At 43.1% G+C, this 22,814-nt stretch overlaps 1 long non-coding RNA gene across 9 annotated transcripts in view; it reads left to right on the top strand.

The window, feature by feature from the left end:
• LOC103889758 (uncharacterized) overlaps positions 1–22,814 on the top strand; it is a 268,260-nt gene that overhangs the window by 43,250 nt on the left and 202,196 nt on the right. For all 9 annotated transcript variants that reach the window (XR_010136256.1, XR_008522294.1, XR_008522292.1 and 6 more), the window contains exon 2: positions 22,455–22,684. This is a non-coding gene — a long non-coding RNA (uncharacterized LOC103889758). The remainder of the gene's footprint in view (positions 1–22,454; positions 22,685–22,814) is intronic.

Raw genomic sequence — 22,814 nt, 5'->3', positions numbered from 1 at the left:
TAGTTATTTTCTCTCTGTGAAGTGATTACTCCTTGCTTGGTGTGTGGTCTGGTGACTTGTTAATTTCAAAATTCTACGATGCAAGCGGGTTTGGACGTGGAGCCTGGCCCGGTGTGGCCAGGCTGTGGCTTTGCCCATCACAACGGCTGCCTTTGCCTCAAATGGCTCGAGGCTGGCACCTGGTCAATATTTGCTTTTGTCCAAAAGAAGGAAACAGTAGAGGACTTGGGTGGTGTAATTTTAGAACTTTAGTGTTGGGTTGTTGGCTTGAAAGAAAGATCCATTCTCTTCTATAAATATATATACATATTTACTCCTCCAACCTTTCCCTCCACACAATTAAGAAACCCTACAATTAATTATGCCAAATCAAGATTTGCTTTTCTACATGATTTTTTCCCTTTTCCCTAGGAAGTCTGTAATGAATTTTCTTGTTTATTGTAATATTTTATGTTTTTATATACACTTATATATTGTATATTCTTATAGCATATATATGTATATATGCAAACTTTCTGAGGCTTCTAAAAAAGAGAAACAATATTGGTTGATTAACCTCAATTTCTTTTCAATATCAAATGTGTAACAATAACCCCAAAAGGAGAGGTTTCAGAAATTAAAACAAGTTGACATTTGCCCACTTCTGAATTAAAATGCAGCATTTGACTTTCATACTGTTTTGGCTGTCAAGCCTTAGTTTTTTCACACTATCAGGTATTTGTGGATCAAAGGTAAATATGATTTAGAATTATATTTCAAATTAGAACTGTCATATGCCCACACACACATTTTACTGATATACTTACAAACCAGTAAACAATGCTCTTTAATCAACAATTCATAATCTGGGTCAGTGATTTTTATCTCCATATTTGCTCATACTGTATGACATTAATGTTTTATATTGGCTTGCCTATAACTTAATATTTTATAAAAGCTTACCTATGAAATTCATATTTCATATTTGCTTGGCTATGAAATTAATTTTTGTGATGCTGCAATTCACCTTGTAGCATACAAGTTGAGAAAATTAGCAAGCTGCATGTAGTTTCTTGCTGTACAAAAACAAATGACACATGGTGTCTTTATCACTTGTTTTGTATTTACAGACAAATTTTAAAAATAAAACTTGCCATTTCTATTAACATGGAAAACTCCCCACCCCACTCCCATTCTTGGTGACTCTTTTTTATTTTTAAACAACAAATACATAATCAACTTCAGTCATCTCATTTTCAGGGGAATTACTCATTGTATTTTCTACTTACAGTCACCGGGGCTGATGTTGGGATCTGTGATCAGTTTCCTGTTGTTACGCATAGCTTTTCTCAGTGGTGAGAGAGACAACATGTACAGAGTACACACGGAGGGTTGAGATAGCAGCCTGGTTTATCTTACTTCTGATATGACTTTTAAAATATCGATTTTAAAGGTGTGTCTTTGAGTGTACCAAAATAGTATGTCCCTGATGCTTCTCACTGGATGCGATCCCTGCGCAAATGCTTTCTATGCAATTAGATTTTGGGGCTCGGCTTCCATTTCTTAAATCTGTGAAAGCATTGATCATGCCAACAGCCCTGAAGAGGGCCACTCTGTTTTAGTGTCATTTACATGTATCAGGACAGGACACAAAAGGGACAGCATATTAGAAACAAAATAAAACTGTAATCTTGTTCAATCCTTGTCATGCTGAGGATGTTTGTAAATATAAAAAAAAATTGTATGGATTCCACTTACATGAGATAACTGGAGGGGTTAGATTCATACAGAAAGAAATTAGAGTAGTGGTTACTAGTGGCTGGGGGCAAGGGGGAATGAGGAGTTATTGTTTAATGGGAACAGAGTTTCTGTTTGGGAAGATGAAAAGGCTCTGGAGATGGATGGTGGTGATAGCTACACCACAGTGAGTGTACTTAATACCACTGAAGAGTACACTTTAAAAATGGTTAAAATAGTAAATTGTATGCTATGCCTATTTTAGCACAATAAAAGAATACACATTCATGGAAACAGGGCATTTAAATCATTATGCATAATAAAGTGAGAAGCTAGTTGTGATTTGCAAAGAATTATAGAAATTATAGGGAGAAACAGAATCTCAAGAGCCACCCTGGAGTCCAGAGCTCTCGTTTTACAGATTCAGGAGTGGAGGCTCAAAGAATATGTGCTTTCTTAATGACAGGAACCCGGACGGCAGGACCCCCACACAGGGCTCCTTGCTGACCCTTTGCTGCCTTCCCCCCTCCCTTAGACGGGCCATTCTTTATTCTGAGTAAACGTGCCACTGATTAGATGGGCTTCATGATAAAGACCTGCAGTAAGGACGTTTTAATCCTTTAATCTAGACGGTTCACGAGTTCCACTGGTGTGTCTCTGGGGGCAGGCTCCCAGATCACAGACTGGTTCCACCGTGCCCCGTGACCTCAGCGTGCCATTAGATAGGAGGCCTTTATTTCAGGGGAAAAATCATGTTTGAAACTAAGTGGGTCCCCGGCAGTTTGCAGCAACAGTGGCTGCTCAAAAGGACGGCACGAGGCTTTTCACAGCATGTAGATGCCATGGCTTTATGAGAGCTTTGAGCTTGGGAGGGTCTACTTGTGCTTTTGCAACCTTAGTTTAGATTTCATTTGCATCTACTATTTGTAAGTGCACCATTTTTCTAAGGGAAGTATGTATGTGAGAATTATCTACATGATTTTTGTAGGTGGCTCACAAAACAAATGTCAGTAGCCATTCTATGGCCTTGGAGTATCATTTCCCACACCTTTTCTATGGGCTGTCTTTATTTTTGACTCTAATATGTATCCCTTATCATACAAAAAGTTCTTGAGCGTATTTGATATATTTTAAAACTTCCACCCCAGTGGAATTAACACTAATTATATTTAATTCCACACAAACTTTTGTCCCAGTTGTAGACCGTTTACCTACTTCCTGACAGCAAACACTACACCGCTGTGAAATTTTATTTTAACACAGTTGTGCCCATTTTCAGCATTCATAATCGTGTGTGGAAGTGGCAGCAAAATGAAGATATCACCTGAGCGTGGAACCACAAATGCCTGAACGTGTGATGGCATCTCAGTGAAACAAGAGCATGACATACTTTTTCTTTCCAAATGAGGCAGTGCCACAACTAAAAAAGTCAGTTCGCCTTTCGCTTTCTAAAATACATCTTGCTGGAGAAAACGGTTATCAAATCCCATCCACTGCCCATGGAAAATAAATACCATTCAGAAAAGCACGGCATGGATGGCCATACTTCTGATGGGTTTATAACTGTACATTGCATACGATCCCAACGTGAAGGCTGAAATACGACATTCAACGTCAGGCTTATTCCAGGCTATTGCTGTGGCTACTTTTGTAATTCAACCAGTGGGGCGTTTTAGGCTAACGTATATTTCCTATGAGCTGATAAGCATTTTCCTGATCCCAGGCTCCTTCTAAAATTGAACATACACATTCAGCTGGGGACACCTAGATGGAAGAAACAGAAAGAGGAGAACCCGAAGTGAAGAAAAAGTCACCAAGAACAGTTTCGTGGGAAAAAAAAAAAAAACTCTCAAGAATTAAGAATGTTGAGTTGCTTGAATGGAGCTTGGGCAGGAAAAAGACCATAACTCTCACACATGTGAAGGTTACTGATACCCAGGAGGTAAAAGAAGTATTTAACATGCTCTAAAGAAGGGTAACCAGAGTAATGGGGCGAAACCAAGGGAGGACGTCCTGGACTGTAATATTAGAGATAAACTTCCAAACAGGGAAGTGTCCATCCGAGTGTGAAATGGGTTTACCAGAAACAAGCTGCATGCCAGTTTCATTGACATTGCAAAGAAGGTTAGAATAAAAAGCTAATGAACAGAAAGAAGAAAGAGGCAAACAGGGTGTGTGTTGAGAGTGGTGGAATATGAAGGATGGTGCATTTGTCCAGGCTGGGGCTGCTGGCCTGAGGAATGGTGGTGGAGTTTTTTTACAGAGCATCTTCTGAGCACCAGGAGAGTCCCGGAAGCTGAGTTTGACACTAGCAAGACCTGCCCTGAATTGGGGACTGCTGGATGCCTGGAAGCTTCCCTACACTTATGTTCCTGAAGTTGGGCTTTTTATCACCTTAGGACTATGGCTTCCGAAACTTGGCAGTCAGTGTCCCGGCAAAAGCCTCTCTATTACTGCGAGGTATTGTTTATGGAGTCACAGCTAAGAATTACAGAGAAAATCATAATAGGCGAATCTTTTTTTAAAAAAAAAAGAAACATTTTTTGACTTTGCAAATAAATTGCAGAATTATCACCGTTGTTGAAATATTTTCCATTAAAACTAGAGTTTATTAAAAGTGCCTGGAAGGATGCCCCCTGCTGCCTCCCTGAGTCATCGCTTTGGATTTGTTCTTAAGAGGCAGAGATTTATTTCCATAGCAGGGGTTTTCAGTTTTGTGCTTATAGTCCTGCAGTAAGTCTTACTGGCTTCATCTTCTGACCGGCTTTTAAAACAGTCCTCCACCGTGCTAGGTACACAAAGCGATACTTTTTGGGTTTTTTTGAGACAGAGTCTCGCTCTGTCGCCCAGGCTGGAGTGCAGTGGTGTGATCTCAGCTCACTGCAACTTCTGCCTCCAGGGTTCAAACAATTCTAGTGCCTCAGTCTCCCAAGTAGCTAGGACTACAGGTACTCACCACCACACCTGACTAAATTCTTTTTTGTATTTTTGGTAGAAACAGGGTTTTGCCATGTTGGCCAGGCTGGTCTCAAACTCCTGACCTCAGGTGATCTGCCCATCTTGGCCTCCCAAAGTGCTGGGATTACAGGCGTGAGCCACTGTGCTGGGCCCAAAGTGAGACTATTATAACAAGGTAAGAGCAACTTTTCCCAGAGTTAAAGGATGGTGCTCCATGGAATAGTGAAAGTCTGGGACCAAAGCACCTTTTCCCTTTAATATCTCCAATTGCTTTTAAAATATTCTATGCAATAAGCATCTGAGTCCAAAGGGAGGCTGTGTCTTCCTCTAGGGTCTCTCTGAATGAGGTCAGTTTCTATGTTAACTTTTACCCTTCCTTTTTTGTCTCATCCCAAACCATTTCTCCTCTTGTCATCCTCTTTTTCCTCCTCCTTTTCCTTCTTATTTCTCCTGTTGCCTTTTTTCTACCTTTTTATTTTTTGCCAATATACATAAAATTACTTTTTAAAAAAAGATCAAAGACAGCATTTTTATATTTTTTTCTTAAAAAACAATATGAAGGGCTGGGCACGGTGTCTCATGCCTGTAATCCCAGCACTTTGGGAGGCCAAGGCGGGCAGATCATGAGCTCAGGGGTTCAAGACCGGCCTGGCCAACATAGTGAAACCCCGTCTCTACTAAAAATACAAAAATTAGCTGGGCGTGGTGGCACATACCTGTAGTCCCAGCTACTCGGGAGGCTGAGGCAGGAGAATTGCTTGAACCTGGGAGGCGGAGGTTGCAGTGAGCTGAGATCGCTCCACTGCACTCCAGTTTGGGCAACAGAGCGAGACTTCGTCTCAAAAAAAAAAAAAAAAGAAGTTAAACAATGAAACCACCCATAATATATTAGTCTTCAGAAAGAAAAGAAAACTGAGGTAAGATGTAAATAACAGAAGTACAACTTTTATTTTTCTAATTGTGGAGTGACTCCAAGAGGATTCTGCTCCCACCAGGTAGGTGATAGGCATCCTGTCGGTGGCATGTAAAGGAATGGAAAGCTACAACGACCTGGGGGTTCCAAGAGGGGCTGCTGCAGGGAGCCTACCCACCCAGCCTTCCCCATGACCACAGCCACCCACTCCCTCAAAGTGGGACTTCAGGCCAAGCAGGAGAAGATCTCAGGCGAGGAGAAACAGTCCATCCGAGAGCTCCCTGGGAGAATCTTGTAGGCTACACACTAATGAGATAGGCCTGTCGCCAAAGGTCACCTCCGCACTGCCTTGGCCAGAAATGAGGCCTGAAATCCTGCTATTAGAGTTGCACACACACAGGAGCCTCCTCTGGGAGTTCTGTTAACCACTGGTCTGGGAGAAGAGATGGCACAGATGGCCTCCCCAGTCTTTCCAGGGCAGAGCGGTGGGGGCGGAAAGGAAAGGAAGTGCCGAGTAGTTCAGGAGAGGGGGTGGGCGTGGGGTTGGGGGGCAGCCTGGGGACACTATGGCCCCATCCTAGCCTGGTGGGAGCTAGAGGAACAGGGAAAGTAAGTCTAAAGTAAGCTAGACTCAGGAAAGGGAAAGAAAACTCTGCGTGTCTTTTTTTCTTTCCTTCTTTTCCTGCCACACATAGTCTTGTGCTCTCTCTGGGCTGGTTCCACTAGTGCAGTGATGCTATGGGGGAGGGGCCCAGGGCCCTGATAACAGGTGGGCGTGTGTCAAATAGCAACTCAACCAATGAATGAATGAATCTGCCTCTCCTACCTTTCCGGACAGTTTTGAAGTTTAGGTGAAACCATGTGTATAAAAGCTCCTGTGAACTGGAGACACTTTGCAATCCCAAAGTGGTTAATAATAAAAATAGTAATACTTTTATAAAATCATAACTAATAATAATAATGCTATTGGAACCATCAATCTAATACACTTTTTTTCTGTGAAAGACTTATTGGATTCTTTCCTTGGCATGAAAGCCCTGCTTCTCCCAACACAGGCAGGCTCCCTCTGGCACAGGGTGATTGCATCATAGACCTGACCCAGCGTGACAGAGAAGCGGTTCTTTCTGAGTTACCAATGGCCATCCATCTTTCAGCAGGAGTGCCTTCCCATTTTCCTTGCTCTGCCCATGAGAATTTTCAGCAGAACCTTGGATTAGGTGTGCCAGACATGTTCTACTCTTGATTGTGAAGATTATACACACTCTCACCTTCTGAGATAAATGTTATTAAATTGGATAAACAACCTTGTGTAGTTTTGCTTTTCTGTTTTATCTCAAGATCCTGCTGACATGGCTAACAGGGCAACTGTGAAAAGATTTTTATTCATGTCTACATCAGTGTGAAAGGCTTCATCCTGGTGTGTACTAATCACTCAGACAGTGGTATGAATAAATGAAGGAATGCGTTGACAAACTAATATACAAGGTGATTCCGGAAAGGCGCACCTCCTGGGATAAATACGGTGACAGTGGTGAGTCTGCTCTAGGTCTACTAAGGTCTTGCTCTTAGTAGAGATCCAGACACCCAGTGTTGAAGACAGTTCCTCTTTGCTTTAGAAAGCTTTGTGTGCAGGAGATGGCAAACTACATCTTAAAAACTGAGAGTCCCGTAAACACATGCCAAGGTCCATGGTGCTCCAGGCAGGGTGCTTGGTGCCGGAGAGACAGAGTGAACTGAGCTGGCCATGGCATCTGTCCTGGAAAAGTCACACTCCAATCAGGAAGGCAGGAATGTGGGCCAGACCTACAGCCTCTGGGGAAGGGTGTCCATAAGCTGTGAGGTGGTGGCCACTGACTCTAATGGCAGAGAAGGTGGGGTAAAAAGGCAAGGACATCTGCAATCCTTCTCTAACTCTTGACTTATTGTTATCTGTGGCAGGTTAACCATCCCTGTGTTAACTTCATTCTCTCTAATGAGGATATTAAGAGTAGTTGCCTCAGAAGGTTGAGCAAATTTGGTAATTTACACAATGTGTAGTTGTCCCTTGGTATCCATGGGGAATTGATTCTAGGACCTCCTATAGATATCAAACTCCAAGGATGCTCAAGTCTCTGATACAAACTGGCATAATATTTGCCTGTAACCTACACGGATCCTCTTGTGTACTTTAAATAATCTCTAGATTACTTATAATATCTAATGCAACATAAATACTATGTAAACACTTGTTATGATATTTTTATTGGCATTATTTTTATTGTTTTATTATTTTTAAATATTTCAATCCATAGTGGGTTGAATCCAGTAATGTGGAACCCACAGATATAGAGGCCAAGATACCTCAATGAGTGGCAGTTCCAGCATTGCCCATCTCCCTGTACCAATCTGTGCCAACCTCGGAACTGTGGTTGAGTCCCAAGCTAGGGGGTCGGTTCACACCACCCATCCCACCACCGCAATCCCGTTTAGCAGATGCTCACCCAGCGTCAACTGTGAACCGAACACCATTCTGGGCAGGGGTGAAGGTGTGAAGCACAGACCTTGGCCCTGCCCTCCCCTCCTCGGGAGCCCAGCAGAGCCAGTCCCCACAGGTGGGACTCCACTACCCAAGGGAAGCCTGAGGCATGAGGCCTGTGTGTTGCTCAGTGACCAGGTCCATCCTCCCAGTGCCGGAGAAAAGGAGGTGCCCCTCAAACCACAAAGTAACCCTTGGACTTCTCTTTAGCTGGGATGGTGGCTGCTGGAGAGAGCCCCGCTTGCTCATCTCTGCCAGCTTCCCAGTCCCTGCAACCAGCAGTGGCCAGCCTCTGGCCACCCCCATGAAAGCACATAAAAGGGTTGCGGAAGCCGCAACCCCAGAATTGAGGTGAGCTGGAGTTTGAGGACATAGGTTGCTTTTCACTTATCTCTGGCAAGAACCATGTTATAGATCATTGGCACAACGACGATTTTATGCTTCTAATTGAATACTGATGAAAAATGGCAATGGTTTCTCAGTTACTTCTTGGAAATAAATTGTGGGTAAATAACATCTGCTTAAAGCTTGGAAACCCAGTTTCCTTTGGTTTGTGTTTTTAAATGCTTTGACGATGTGGTTTGCTTTTTTACTCCAAGAAAAAAAAATACAATTAAATAGAGGCTGACAACTAGGTGAGATCCACAGCCAAGCTATTCTAAGAGCCTGAAGTCACCCTGGACACCCAGGTTGGTGACAAAGGGCAGAAATTCAATATGGAAATAGGATCCACTCCAAATGCACCATCTCCGACATTATGATGAAGAGAATATGTATTTCATGACAGGGCAAATGTTGCCATCCTTCTGAAGGAAGATGTAAATGAGGATGCTTTTAGGGATGATTTCTACGTTGTCACTAAACTGAGACATTTGTGCTTGCTCGTGCCAAGTGAAGATTGCTGTTGCTGTTGTTCTCTCGCGGTGATTAGGGTTCATTCCCTAGCAACAGGCAGCAGCAGAAAGGAAGCTTTGCAGGCAGAGTCACCGAATAAACGCAGTGGGAACAGTATCAACAACAAACCCAGTGATGAAGGGAGGGGCATGTGGGGCATACCACATTGCCTCTCTGGCTTCTCGTCTGCACCTGGGGCCAGAGGCAGGTGGGAAGGAGACCTTGACAATGTGGGAAGTCCCTTTGATTTGCTGAAATGGAGGAGTTCACATTTTACTGTGCAGTCTAACATTGCCCATTCTGGATTAGCTCCATCAGACATGCTTTTGTGCTTTACTGCAACTCTTTCTTTATTTATCCTCCTCGAAACTGATCCATAATGCCAATTTGCTGATCAGCTGTCCCTGGGACTTTGGTGTGCTGGGCTAGAACCTCAGTCTAGTGTTCAGAGGAGCTGGCAGAATGGGTTGTCTCAGCATGGAGGACCCAGAGGCAGAGCTCCCTGGCGCTTTGGGGGAGAGTGAAGTCCTTCATTCCACTCCTCCTTGCAGACCAGCTTTCCTGGTATTCACACACTGCTTTTTGTAACGCCTCAAATGAAGGCCACAGCTCAGGCAAGTAGAAGAGAGCTCCTAATAAATGAAGTCTGGTTGCCTTTGAATTTATAAAATAATCAAAGTTGCTATTTCCTGCTAAGAAGACAGGTACAGAACAGGTGATAAGCCACAGTCATTACTGTCCCCTGCTTGTTCCCTGGGCCCCTGGCCTTCTACCTTTTCTAACTGCTGTCAGAACCCTGGTTGGGGAATTCCTTTTGCCTGGCTCTCCTGGGCTTGAATGGCAACCTATATTGACAGATTTCATGCCACAGTTCTTTTTCAAACAAGATGATTAACAATGGAATAATTGGGATTGGGAAGAAGACCTTTTTAAAGCAAACTATGGAGAATAATTGATGAGTAGCGCAGTTTTATAAAACTTTTTTTTTTCTATTACCCTTTAAAAACTGTGTTGCTAACTGCACATCACACTGCATTCATATCCTGGGACTAATACTCCTTGACCTCTGCCATATGAATTAAGGTGGAAGAAGGGTCATAAGTAACAAAGTTTCGAAGTTGAATGAACCTTTTTTTTCCTGTAACTTTACTGACCATTTCCCTTTCTGTTTGAGAGATCTGTGCAGTCCTGTTGCTGAGGTTCTGTGGTTCAGGGGTGTTATCGGCGACAGAGTGCTGATTTCACTTGGGTCTGTTCTGGTTTGTCTTAATTTCTCTTTTAGAGCTTAATTTTCATTTCCAACGAATTAGGCAAGACAGAAAGTGACATTTGGAAAAGAGTGAATGGATGACTAAACATTCACCAGACGTCATTCTTGTAACAGTTAAATGGTAGTGATTCATGTCTCCATCTCTTGATAAAATATAAAGCATTAAATCTTGATTGCTAAACACACTGACAAAACTACTGAACCATGTTCCTGGTTGAGGATACCTGAAGGTCGACATTTATCTGGGATCTTTTGCTGCTGCTTTGGTATGACTTCTATCAAGATAGCTTTCGACGAGGTAGAACGTTTGCTTTCACTCTGGGTTTTCCTTGGTTTCGACAATTTTTAAGTGTTAACTGAAGGAAATCCCGTCTTGTCAGAATGTTCTTTTCAATACAAGTCGCAGTGAAATAACAGGCTAGAAAGATGTGGATCCTTCTTGATTTTAGGAAGCAAACGCCTATCGGCAACTCTCTCTGCCTGGCCTGTGTTCACGGCGGTATTTTTGCCTCTGTCACCATCCTTGGGACTAGGTACAAAAATAGGCTTATGTTCCACGTGTCACCCACCACTTCACTTCCTTTTTAATAGATCAGGGGTAAGGAGGTGAGAGGACATGGGAAGGACTGGTATGAAGTAAATAACAGTTAAATCTTTTCAGCCAGGGGCGGTGGCTCACGCCTGTAATCCCAGCACTTTGGGAGGCGGAGGCGGGCGGATCACCTGAGGTCAGGAGTGCGAGACCACCCTAGCCAATGTGGTGAGACCCCGTCTCTACTAAAAAATACAAAAATTAGCCGGGCGTGGTGGTGGATGCCTGTAATCCCAGCTACTCAGGAGGCTGAGACAGGAGAATTGCTTGAACCTGGGAGGCAGAGGTTGCGGTGAGCTGAGATCGTGCTATTGTACTCCAGCCTGGGCGACAGAGTGAGACTCCGTCTCAAAAAGAAAAAGAGTTAAATCTTTTCAGATTTCTAGGCTGGAAATCAACAGAACAAGATCTGCTAGCAGAAGTTGTTACATCTCAACTAAGTATAGACTGGAGATGAATCTGACAACCTGTGACATCTTTAAATGTCAAACCCACCGCACATCACAGATGACATCGTACCTAATGATCAAACTCCCTTTAAAATATACTTCATGTAAATACATTTTTGCGAAACCACAAGCTGTTTCTCTCAGTTTTGTTTTCAGCTGGCTTTGATAAGGAGATTGGTTGGCAGCCTACAGCTAATTAAGCAGCTTTCAAGCCAACATCAATGAAAGGTTTTAGGTGACTATCAGAAATACATTCCACTCTTCATGGTCCACCGGTATCCACTATGCCTTTTAATTGTGCCAACAGACCCTGTCAGAAGAGAATGATTTTGCACTAATCCGAGTTTACAACCAAAATCATCCTGTTTTCAGTGGTGTAGATCCAGTGTCTGTATCTATCTGTCTTATCAACTCACAATAGCATTAGCACAGGGGGCTGGATTTATGCTCTAAGAAATGCAATTCACCTTTCTAAGCTCACTTATATATATTTGTATCTAACATATTGTAAATTTCTTAAACTTGTTACACATTTAATTTTATAACTAGAAATCAATTTTATTTATTTATTTATTTATTTATTTATTTATTTATTTATTTAGTGGAAAACAGAAAATGAAGTGCAAGAGACCCTCATTTCCGGGGCAAGAATTCTGAGTTCCTTGGCTTCTTTCATTCTTGTCTGACTTTCCCCTCTCCAGTTGCAGTTATTTCTAGATTTTGGTAAATTATTCATTGCTTTAAAAAGAGAAAAAGCTCGATTTTCTAATTCTACAGTTGAGCTAGCCCTAACCTCTAAAGCCAGATTGCTTTAACAAAATTGTCATCATTTTATACATGACAGATTGGCTTCAAATAAAATATTAAATGGGAGGAAAACTATATTTTGCTTACACTTAGGAATGCCTGTAAACGTAACAGAGTTTAAAAAAAAATCTTGGTGTTTTAACAAATGCATATTGTGAAAAAGAGGAAGAATAAATTAGCTGGTTGCCTGTGAAGTAATTGTGCTAAAAACATTCATTTTTAATATATGAGAGTTCACATTTTAATTCATATACTTGCAAAAGAAAAGTGGGAATTTTTTTCTTAATGCTTTGACTATTTAAGGAAAGCTTTTGTGCTGTGCCAGTCTGCTTTTAAGAAATTCCAGAGTTACAGATACAATTGAGGGTGAACTTGAATTTGTTCCGTGGGCACGGCCTTTTCTGTTGTGGTAAAACAAAGTTAAAATGACAACGGTTCTGAAGAAAGTGCTTCAAGACCATGTCCTGTTTCACTCTTTCCAGATGACTAAAATCACCCTCATTTCCCAAGTCTTACATCGGGGGAAGAGGATATGTGGTTTAAAAGAGTGGCAAGTACTAGCTAAGGTCAGGCTTTTTCTGAATGTGAACATTCAGTTTTGCTGTATGAAGATAGGGGCAGGTATTGCAGAGTAAAATTCTCATACAGAAAATGTCTGAAAGTAACAAATTAGGTGATTACCACAGTCTCCTTATCCACTGTCATCTTTAATCGTCGTGTTTTTTTTTCAAGGCTGTTTTGTCTGTTTTTAAATGCTGATGTCTTATATAAGTCAGGCTGCTTGCTTTAAAGTACCAGAAGAGTCCTATAATACTGAAAAAATTGAAATATAAAAAAGTGAAGTAAGAATTCTGAGTCACATGTTTTAGATATGGTGTTAAACAACATAACACATTATCTTGAATGGAAGATGTTATTACCTTGGTGCTCTCATCAGTTCAGCTTGCCCAGAAGCAATGCCAATCTTTCACTGAGAATCTTTTAAACTGACCACAAATGTCCCTATTCTTCTCAATGATTTAAAATGTCCTGTGCTAACTTTTCTATCAGTCAATATATATTTTTCAGTGTTTTTACTGAGTTTTGTTATTTGCTTTTAGTTCTTTTCACTGTTTATTTGCTGGTTTATGTTTTATGAAGAAATCCACTTTCAGAAGAAATGATGACTTATTTTCTGTGGGTGTTTCCTTTCTTCACTACTTTAAGAATTTTCAAGTATAAATAAATTGTGAGAATACATATGTGTGCAAGGAGCATGGGGAAGAGTTAACTAGTTTTTAAATTGAAAGGAGGGAAATACTGGGCTGACTCTACTGGTGTTTTTCAGAGTGTTCCTCAATTTAACAAAGCAAAGCACTGAGTAGTGTTTCTTTCTAATATAGATGTTTAAAAACATCTTCTAAATGTAAGTAGCAAGGACTAATGCTCAAAGTGTTGTCTGAAAAATCTAGAAATATCTGCATGCTGTTATGAACAATTCTGTTTCTTTATGGAGAGTTGTTTGGGCTTTTTAGAAACTCATTAATTTGATTGTAAGCGCCTCACTGTTATCAGGAAAAGAAGCTTTAGAAAATGGTTTCAGAATGTGTCATTTTCTCCTTGTTTTAATCTGAGACAGTGTGTGGGCATGCTGGTATTTTAAAAGGCTAAAAATGTTGTACATATTGCTGTATCTTCAAATATGAGGGAAGATTACAAACAGAAGTTTTCTTCAAGACTCTGTCTGAAATTCTGCTTTTCTTCTCAGTAGTGATTCTTAAATTTTTACGGAGAGATCTTTCATTCTTTTTTTTTCATTTTCAATCTGTTGTTGTAATTCAGCAAAACAAATATTTTAAAAGGCAAGTCAGCTTTCTACCGTTTTGATCTTAATATTTAATGCTTTATAAAATAAAACCCTGTGTTTTAATTTTAACTAGTTTCATTCTTTTTTTTATGAAATGATTTGCGGTATTAGACTGTCATTTGGTTTCAATATTAATATATAACATGAACTACGTGGGTGTCACTTATTTTCAGTAGTAAATAACTGCTTAACCGATTACTTTACTTTAACGTAGTTCTACTGTTCTTCTTGAGCCTCGTGATCTGCATCTTCAAACAATATTTGGTGTGTGTTTTTGCAAAATAGCATTTACATACTGTGTCATTAAAAACTAGTTTCATGGTGTCATGGTGGTCGGAATCAGGGAATGTCGTGTAGTTGGTTTCAAAATCCATCAGTAGGTTAATCATTAATTATTCCTTTTCCAGGAAAAAACTGATGAGGTTGTTTCAGAATTTGAATTTACTAGAATTCCTTTTTTTTTGCATTTAAAAAAATTTTTGCATTTTAAGCTTAAAGGGGGTTAATTTGGTAAGAAAAGGTGCCTTTTCTGTTTGTATTGTGGCTTGTTCATTTTCTCATAAACTGTATTTGGTAGCTAAAATGTTGAAAGCAGTTTGGGAACAAAATGTCTGCTCAAACCATGACAAAATTGGCCACAATTTGCCGATTGGGCTGATAACAAAAGCCAGCAACACAAAATAGGTAGAAAAACAGTTTGTTCGATGATGTGAGACCACTGAAGCTCTTTTTTGCATGTTTTTTTTTTTTTTCATTCTGATGCTTATGTTGTGATGGAAATACATGAAGTCTCTGCTTACCCATTGTTTCTGATTAACTATTTCATCTTTGGATTTCTTTTAAAACTTCAGAAAACAAGCTGCCCCCTGGGCATCTGAGACAAATTTGAAATAAGAGCCAGCTCTGCACCTAAACCTTGTGTTTTCTCTAGACCCCACTTGGTTGTAAATGTCCCAAAGCTCATATTTTGATCGTTTAAAGCAGCATTTAAATTCCATTTCCCCCACCACCCCAATCTTCAACATTGAATTGTATGGCTGTTACTACACTTTTGCAAGTGTAAAACAAAAATTCTAGTTTGCAGTTTAAAAGAAAAGTTCTCTACCTGGGCATATAGTTGACAAAAATGTCAACAGCTAAAAGTACATATTGACTCTCATATTATCTTCGCAGACTGTAAGCAACTATTAATGTTTTACATGAGACAATACATTTTTTTTCAAATGATAGAACGAGATAACAGCCTCCTCTCCCTTGCCTCTGCTGTTGTAACTTCTCATACCTTGTGTTGCCTCTGTGTGTGTGATGGTCTTATTTTTTTGGTCTTAAAAATCAGATACTCCAGGACAATAATTAGGATGAGGTTTATGTTTCTACTTATCTAATCTTTGTTTTCACAAATAAATACAAATAACTCAAACTGAAACTTGATGGCTTTGGTGATAATATAATAGCAGCCACGGGGAAATTTTCTTCATTTTAATGTTCTTTCACAACCCACATTCAGTTTCGGTAGGAAAATTATTAACCTTTTCAACAGCATGCTGAAATATGGGTTCACAATAGACTCTTGAGTATGATTTGCAGGTTTTGGTTCTATTTTGAGATTTTGGTGTACAGTTTTTCTTTTTTTCTCTCTTTCTTTCGTTCGTTCATTCTCTCATACCAATTGCTTTCTTTGACACCAATCGCAATGACTTAAAATCCTTCAGTTGATATCTTTTTAATGTGTGCACGTTATACAGTGTTTGCATTTATTTTTTTATTATGAGAAGGGAGAATTCCTATTTCCTTCTCTCCTGCTGATTGGTTCTATGAAAGAGGACATATTCTTTATTCTCACTGTTTTTCTCCACTCTAATCCTCATGTGGAGGTTGTGTGTCCTCCAGCCCCATTTAAAAAAATCCAGTTGAGCCACATTTCCCCGAGGGCACCTGGCTCCATGTCAGGCATCAGATCTGACTCCTGTCTGCCTCCAGTGGCCTCGTGTCTGTGTCCATCACACCAAAGCAAGTCCGCCCTTTTGGGCTTGCTGTCCTGAAGGTCTGCACAGCCTCAGGCTTCCATGGAAGGCCTGGGTGGCGGTGTCTCCATAGCTGACTGCTGCTGGGGCTGCAGGTCTGGAAGGGCTATTGGAGGGAGGTGATCATGATTTTGTAACTCTGGCTTCTTCACCTGAAACACACACAAGGGCAGGACCTGGGGCCAGAGAGGCAGGTGAATAGGAGGATCTCGGATAACAGTTTCTGTTTTAGGTGTCCCCTTCTCCAAGTCTGGCTGGGACGGCCACACCTGCAGGGAGGGCCCTGATTGGAGTCGTGGTCCTGTCCCACATCTGGCAAGCCTGTGCCTCATGTACTCACAGTCACCATTTTTGTTTGAGCCCCACTGATCCTAAGTCCCCACCCCCCCGCAGTGCCCTACCCTACCTGTTCCCACCATCCCTGCAAAGTTGAATATGGAAACTGAGAGACACATATTTTATCTGTAACAAATGTGGACATTTCCAGTATTGTAGCCTGGGTTTTTTTTTTTCTTCTTCTTCTTCTGCTTCTCATACTTCCTGTATGAGGTTAGTTTTTTTAAAATGATAAACAAACTATTTTTTTTTTCAACTCTTTTGGGAGGCCTGGTTGTCTAGTGCCTCCTACCTGTGTTGTTGTGAGCCTTTTGCTGGTGCTGTCTACCTGGGCACAGAGGTCGGTGTGAGCAGAGCCTGAAAGTGGGAGTGGGGGATGTGGTGTTTTGCACAGGGTTGCAGTGAGGAGGGTTGAGCTGGTGAAAACACTTCTGTTCTCCTATTTGAGAGAGATGCAGCAGAATTCGTGGCTGTCATGTTCTGTGCAGGCAAAATGAGCTGAAGGCTGGAAGGCAAGGGGGATGGGGCAGGGGTGGAGCATGGCTAGAAGAGACATTTGATGTTTAGGGAGAGATCAGTGGTGCAGATTGAATATCCCACAGTGCTCAGTCCTACGCTGTGCCGATCAGCAACATCTGGAAAAGGAGATTAAGGGATGAAGCGTGCCAACATTTCTCCCCAGGTCACCCCAAAAATGAGTTGAAAATTCTGGATGGCTTCTGAGCTGCTTGCTCTTTCCGCCCCCAGTCGGGATCTCAGGGGAGAGCGTCCGGCAAGTAGCTTGGGTACAGTTGACTAAGTCTGAACATCAGTAGCCAGCCGCATAGCCAACCTGCAGCCACCCATGGCCCTGCATACAAGAGTGTCACTAGGAGCAGATATCACTTGCCACTGGTGGTTGTGTGTATCTGAATCACCTGGACGCTGTGAAACACACATTCCTAGGCCCCAGCCCCAGGGTTTCCTTCTTAGAATATGTGAGGTGAGGCCGGAGAATTTGCATTTCTAACAACTCTCAGGTAATGAGATGCTGCCAGTGCTGAAACTCCCATTGAGAACCGCAGCCTAGAGCCAGGGTGCTTGAAATGCCTAAAAACCATGTCTACTGGAGTCTGCAAGTTGACTCCACTTTTTTCCTAATGTCCCTTTGTGTACCCTACCACAAACTTAGAATCCACACCAGCCTCTCAGAAGGCCTTTTGCATTTCTCAGTAACTGCACAGCAAGGTTCCCTGTCATCTTGGCCTTTTACCATGTCCATCAGACTATAAAGTGGCTAAAATGTTTTTGAGGTTTGAAAAACCTCAAAAATGGGGTTTATTTTACAGATAGTGAAAGAGTCAAGCTGTAGTGTGTGGTATGACTAGACTAGGAAACGATCTACCAAGGGCCAACCCTTGGGTTGCTGCCCCTTGACAATTTCCACCTTTATTATAAACTAAGGGAGCTGTCATAGGTTCTTCCCTATATAGAGCACTCTTGACGTAAGTGACACCATCTTAGAAAAAGACTCCATCTTACATGTCAAAAGGCATCATGCCAACAGGGAACAGATGGCCACCTAATCAATAAAGACCACACCCAACCAGATAGGGACATCACTAGCCCTCTTCTACTATCAGTCCTTGCCAGATGTCTCAGGGCTATAAGAAGAGCAGGATTTCGCCAGCTTGAGATGGTCGTCTTAACAGAGCCTTGCTCTGTTGTTGCTCGTGATCAGCACCCGGCATCTGCTGCCAAAGACTGTGCCCACATCGAAGACTCTTGATGTCTGTCTGGAACAGGCCAGGACACTCTCATCCACATTGCTCTCATTGGATTGGCTCATTAACCCTTTCTTCTATCCCCTTCTCACTCTTTTTTTTTTCAAAGCCACATTTATGCTCTTTTATCCCCTTTCTCTCGATGTTAAATGTTACTGTTTCATGTGGAATGTTTAATATAGCATTTATATATTGATTAAGTTAAGGACACTGCTATGTATGGTTTGCAATATTGACTGACTTGCAGAGTGGCTTGAGCCTGAGTGCTCACAGCTCTGATTACCAGTTGAACAGGACGTACTAAGGAGAATCACTTCCTTGGGAACTCCATGTAACTTGTGGCTTTTGTGATTGAAATAGCATCAGTAAAAGTCTGACCCTGTGGAAAGACACAAATGTGCATGGACCTGGCTATGTCTGACTTTGTGCTGCTCAGGACACTCTCTGTAACCAAAAGTGAGCAAGCCTGGAAGACTCAGGGGGTCAGATGTTTGAAGGGGCTGCTGAGTGTCCCGGCAGGCAGCATCACCATCAGTTTGCTGCATGGAAGGCTGTGTGCCTCTATTTCCCTGCTATTTGTTGAACTCCCTTGAGCTCCGGTCCTTCCTAAGTGAGAGAGATGATCCCAATAGCACCAACCTGAGAGGGCTGGGGAGATGTTTGAAGGAAAGCTTGGCTGGGGAGCTGTAGCTGACCTGTGGTACATGCTCCGTAAATGGTAGCCAGGAGGACCCGGGTGTGTGTCCTGGGACTGTCACACTCTGCTGACGGGGGTATTGAAAGTCCCCACTCAAAGACACAGAATCTTCCTGACCAAGTGTAGGTCTGTAATGATGCGTGGAGCACTTTGCAGAAACTGCTTCTCAGGGGAGGTCCCCTTGAAAAGGTGCTAAGTCTGCTCAGAGATACGTGGCTGGAGCTCTAGACGCAGGAGCCTCTGTCAGAGACAAGGGCAGGGGGACTCAAGTGCTGCTGCCTGGCTCCCCTGCCCTGACAGCTCTAGCAGCACACGAGTCTGATTTATACAAAGAACCCATCTCATATCTCCCTAAAATTAGTCTGTGATAAGCAATATACATTTCCTGAGTGTGCGGTCTAGGTTTTAATATTCTGAAAAATAAAAACAGTGGACTCCTGAGAGCTGAACAGTTTGGTTGTTACTGAGCAGGCTCCATCCTCCTTGGCAGTTCTTTTGAAATCTCAAAAAGTTGGCTTCCTATACTGTTAGAATCTGATGTGAGTCAAGATGGACAGGGTGTGAGTTCCTCACTCGTCCCTTTTCTGTGCATTGAGGAAGACCTCGGTGCTGCCAGTGGGGCAGAGGAAGCTCAAGTGTGTTTTTGCTTGAAGCTGGCTGGAAGCTCTGGCTTGGGCTCTCAAGCAGTGAGGTATTGGCAGTTCCTTGGATGTCACAGCAAATTGAAGCTTGCGGTCTTCACTTCCTCCTACCTTGAGACTTACTGCGCAGAAAGTAGAGGCTTGGATGGTTCAACTTCAGGGGCAAAACAGCCTGCCTTGGGGGTGGGACTGGGGGTATGCGTCTGTGCCACTGCTTCTCTCCCCTTGTCAGTTTACCATGCCAGCAGCCTTCTGTCTGTCATCAGGAACAGAAAGAGCATGATTTGGGAGCTAGCTGGGGAGCTTCCTGAAGGTTGCCTGAGCTGCATTTGGGGCCCCTGATGAGGGCTTCTATTCAGGGTGATGCGTGTGACCCTGAGGCCATCTCTCAGATCTGGGGGGAAGTGAGGTTGTGTGCCCACAGTGGGGAGACCTACCTGGCGGCTCATCAATATTAGATACCTGCAGGAACAGCAGGTCAGCCAAGCCAAAGAGTAAGAGTGGCCCTGTCTGTGACTAGATGCTTCTTCAGGGCTGCCTCAACACTGGAGTGGCGCTGGTGGTCTCCACCCACTCCCAGTGTACACTGGCGTCTAGGAAGCCATGTGTGTGATCGGCTCTGAATTAGGGGCAAAACTTTTAGTTCTCAGATGAACTGTCGTGGGTTTCTTCAGTGATAACTAGACAGCCAGGCCAACATGGAGTTGATTCATCCATGCAAAACCTCCCAGACAAGGCATTGCAGTGGAGAACTGGAATTCAGAGTCTTCTCAGCTTTGGCCAGAAGCCAAAGGTAGGAGAGGTAGGAGAGACCCAGGTCCTGGTCCCAGCTGTGTCCCATCCAGAGTGACCTTGGGAAGGTTGCCAACTTCCCTTTTCAGTGAGCCTTGCTTTCTTCACCTGCAAGGTGAAGGTTGGTTGGATGATCCGTAAGGGCCGGCCACCTCTCACTCTGTGACTTTGGCCCAAGGTCCACATGGTTGGGTGTTCCATACTGTAGCCCTCCTGGGCTATTACATTTTGGTTTTTCATTGCACTCAGAAGTGGGGGTAACTGGTGAGGGGCACGGGTTGGTAAACCACCTCTCTATTTCAGTGATGAAACTAAAGAAACCAGGTTTCCCCTTCCACCCCTACCAGCCACTGATGCATTACTTAGTTCCTGTTTCTCTTTGCCCACCCAGGAAGGCACTGCGTATGAAATCCTGGGCCCAGATGCTGGACTTTAAGTCACATTAGAAAATGCTAGCTCATAGGACTCAAAATGGGAAGCTGGCTTTCCCAACAGATTCATCTGGGCAGCGTTCTTCCCAGAATGTGTAGGAATCATGGGGCCAGGTCCGTCAAGGCTCAGGAAGCTCAGTTTTTCACTGTCACTAGCCAATGAGGCCTTTAAGGAAAAAACAAACAAGACTGTAGGAGTTTGTATGGATCCGTTAACTCACTTGTACGAGACATTGGGAAAGATACGGGGGGTGGGCGGGGAAACAATACAGAGTTTCAAAAGATAAATAGAGACTGTCATAATCACCACATGTCCTGGCAGCCAGGGCTACGGGGTCAGGAGAAGCTTTATTCCCTGGCCTGCAGCACTGCCAGAGACCCTAGGAGGAGGAGAGCTCCACCAGGCCCTGCAGGCTGGGCAGCCTGCCTTCGGCCACATTTCCTAACACCACTCAGCAGAACCCTCCCAGCAAAGGCCAGTGTGCAAAAAATGTTATGCCCCATATATGTTCGGGAAGTGCACAATAATTTAAACAGCTTTCTTATTTCTTAACTTCTCTGGGTATTTTGTGTGCTACTGTATCTTGTGAATGAATCTCAAGAAGAAGGATGAAGCTTTTCCAAAATCACATCCCTTCATCTCATTTTACAGAAAAATTTGTGCCTAATATTAACCAAAGGAAATGGGGAGCGGCAGGGCCAGTGGGTTTTCATGGTGAACTCAAGGTTGCATCTTGGCCAGGTTGCATGTGGAAGGGACAGCAGGGTTCCCAAGGAAGCTTTGCGTGGTCATGGGTAGAGCCATCCCTTCTTCATCCATAGTGAATGTGGCTGGAAATAGCGGGTAGTCTTGGATTTGACCTCCCTCCCATGGAAGTGCTGTCTCCAGCTCGCTCCTGGAAAAACTGCTTTCTCCCCAAAGTGTGTCTGAGCAGCAGATTTAAGCATGAAGTTGGTTTTGTGGGGCTACAGTATGGACTTTGGGAAGATGGTGCCATCTGTATTTCTGATTCTACCGTCCCTCTGTCTGTCTTTGGAAGTATCCTTTCACTTGTTTGGGAGACTGAGAATGATTTTCTGCAAACAGTGAGCCAGACCATGCTGGTCTCAAGCAGCAGAGCAGTTATTAACAGAATCACAGTCTTTCTGGAGCTGCTGTCAGTCCTGTGCTGTCCTCAGGGCCTTTGCTTGGTCAGGGGCCCCCCACTTCTTATCTACCCTTCCCTCTACCTCACCGAGGTGGCTAGGCCCAGGTGTATTGTGATTATTTGATGTACCCGGGAGGCCATGTCTCCCGGGGAGGCCCAGGACCTCACTGGGCTGGAATTCCACGGGGATCTCTCATTGGGTCTCTTTGGGCCTTTGGAGAGGGGAGTGCAGGGCACCACCTGGGCAAACACCTGTGCCATCCTGTAAGTCCTTGTGTGACTCTTCATCCAAGTCAAAAGGGGCATGTAAGGGAAGAGCCTCAGGGCCCATCAGGAGTCAGACCCTGACCAGGAAGTCAGAACTGAATCAACTTTTCAATAAACACACAGGCTGGCCCCAAACAAAGCAGCAGGCTTTTGGGAACATCTGCCTTTTCAGTCTCTTCTGAATTCTGTTTATGTGGACACCCCATGTCCCGCACCACCATTGCCGCCAGTAATGTTTGTTGCTTGTCAATATTTGAATAGATGCTGATAAATTTGATTCTCTGGCTTATTGTGGCATTCATGATATGTCTTTCCCTTTTCAGTTTCCATGTACTAGAGCGACTGTCAGTGTGGCTGGCAGTGACCTGTGTTTTTCATGCATGTTTTTGTTTCAGAATAACTGGGAGATGAAACAGGAAGCTCTATGACACACTTGATCGAATATGACAGACACCGAAAATCACGACTCAGCCCCCTCCAGCACCTCTACCTGTTGCCCGCCGATCACAGCCAGAATGCAGCTGAAAGATTCCCTGGGGCCTGGTTCCAACCGCCCGCTGTGGACTCTGAGGCCTCTGCATTTGCGGGTGGTCTGCCTGTGATATTTTGGTCATGGTCTGGTCAGGTCGGTTTCCCATTTGTCTGGCCAGTCTCTATGTGTCTTAATCCCTTGTCCTTCATTAAAAGCAAAACTAAAGAAAACAGAATTGTTTGCTTATTAGCTATCTTTAAACACTGATTGAAAGGATATCGAA

The sequence above is a fragment of the Pongo abelii genome, chromosome 12, assembly GCF_028885655.2.
Source record: "Pongo abelii isolate AG06213 chromosome 12, NHGRI_mPonAbe1-v2.0_pri, whole genome shotgun sequence".
Taxonomy (NCBI): domain Eukaryota; kingdom Metazoa; phylum Chordata; class Mammalia; order Primates; family Hominidae; genus Pongo; species Pongo abelii.
Note: the sequence above shows the minus strand (reverse complement) of the source record. Positions and strands in the feature narration are given on the sequence as shown.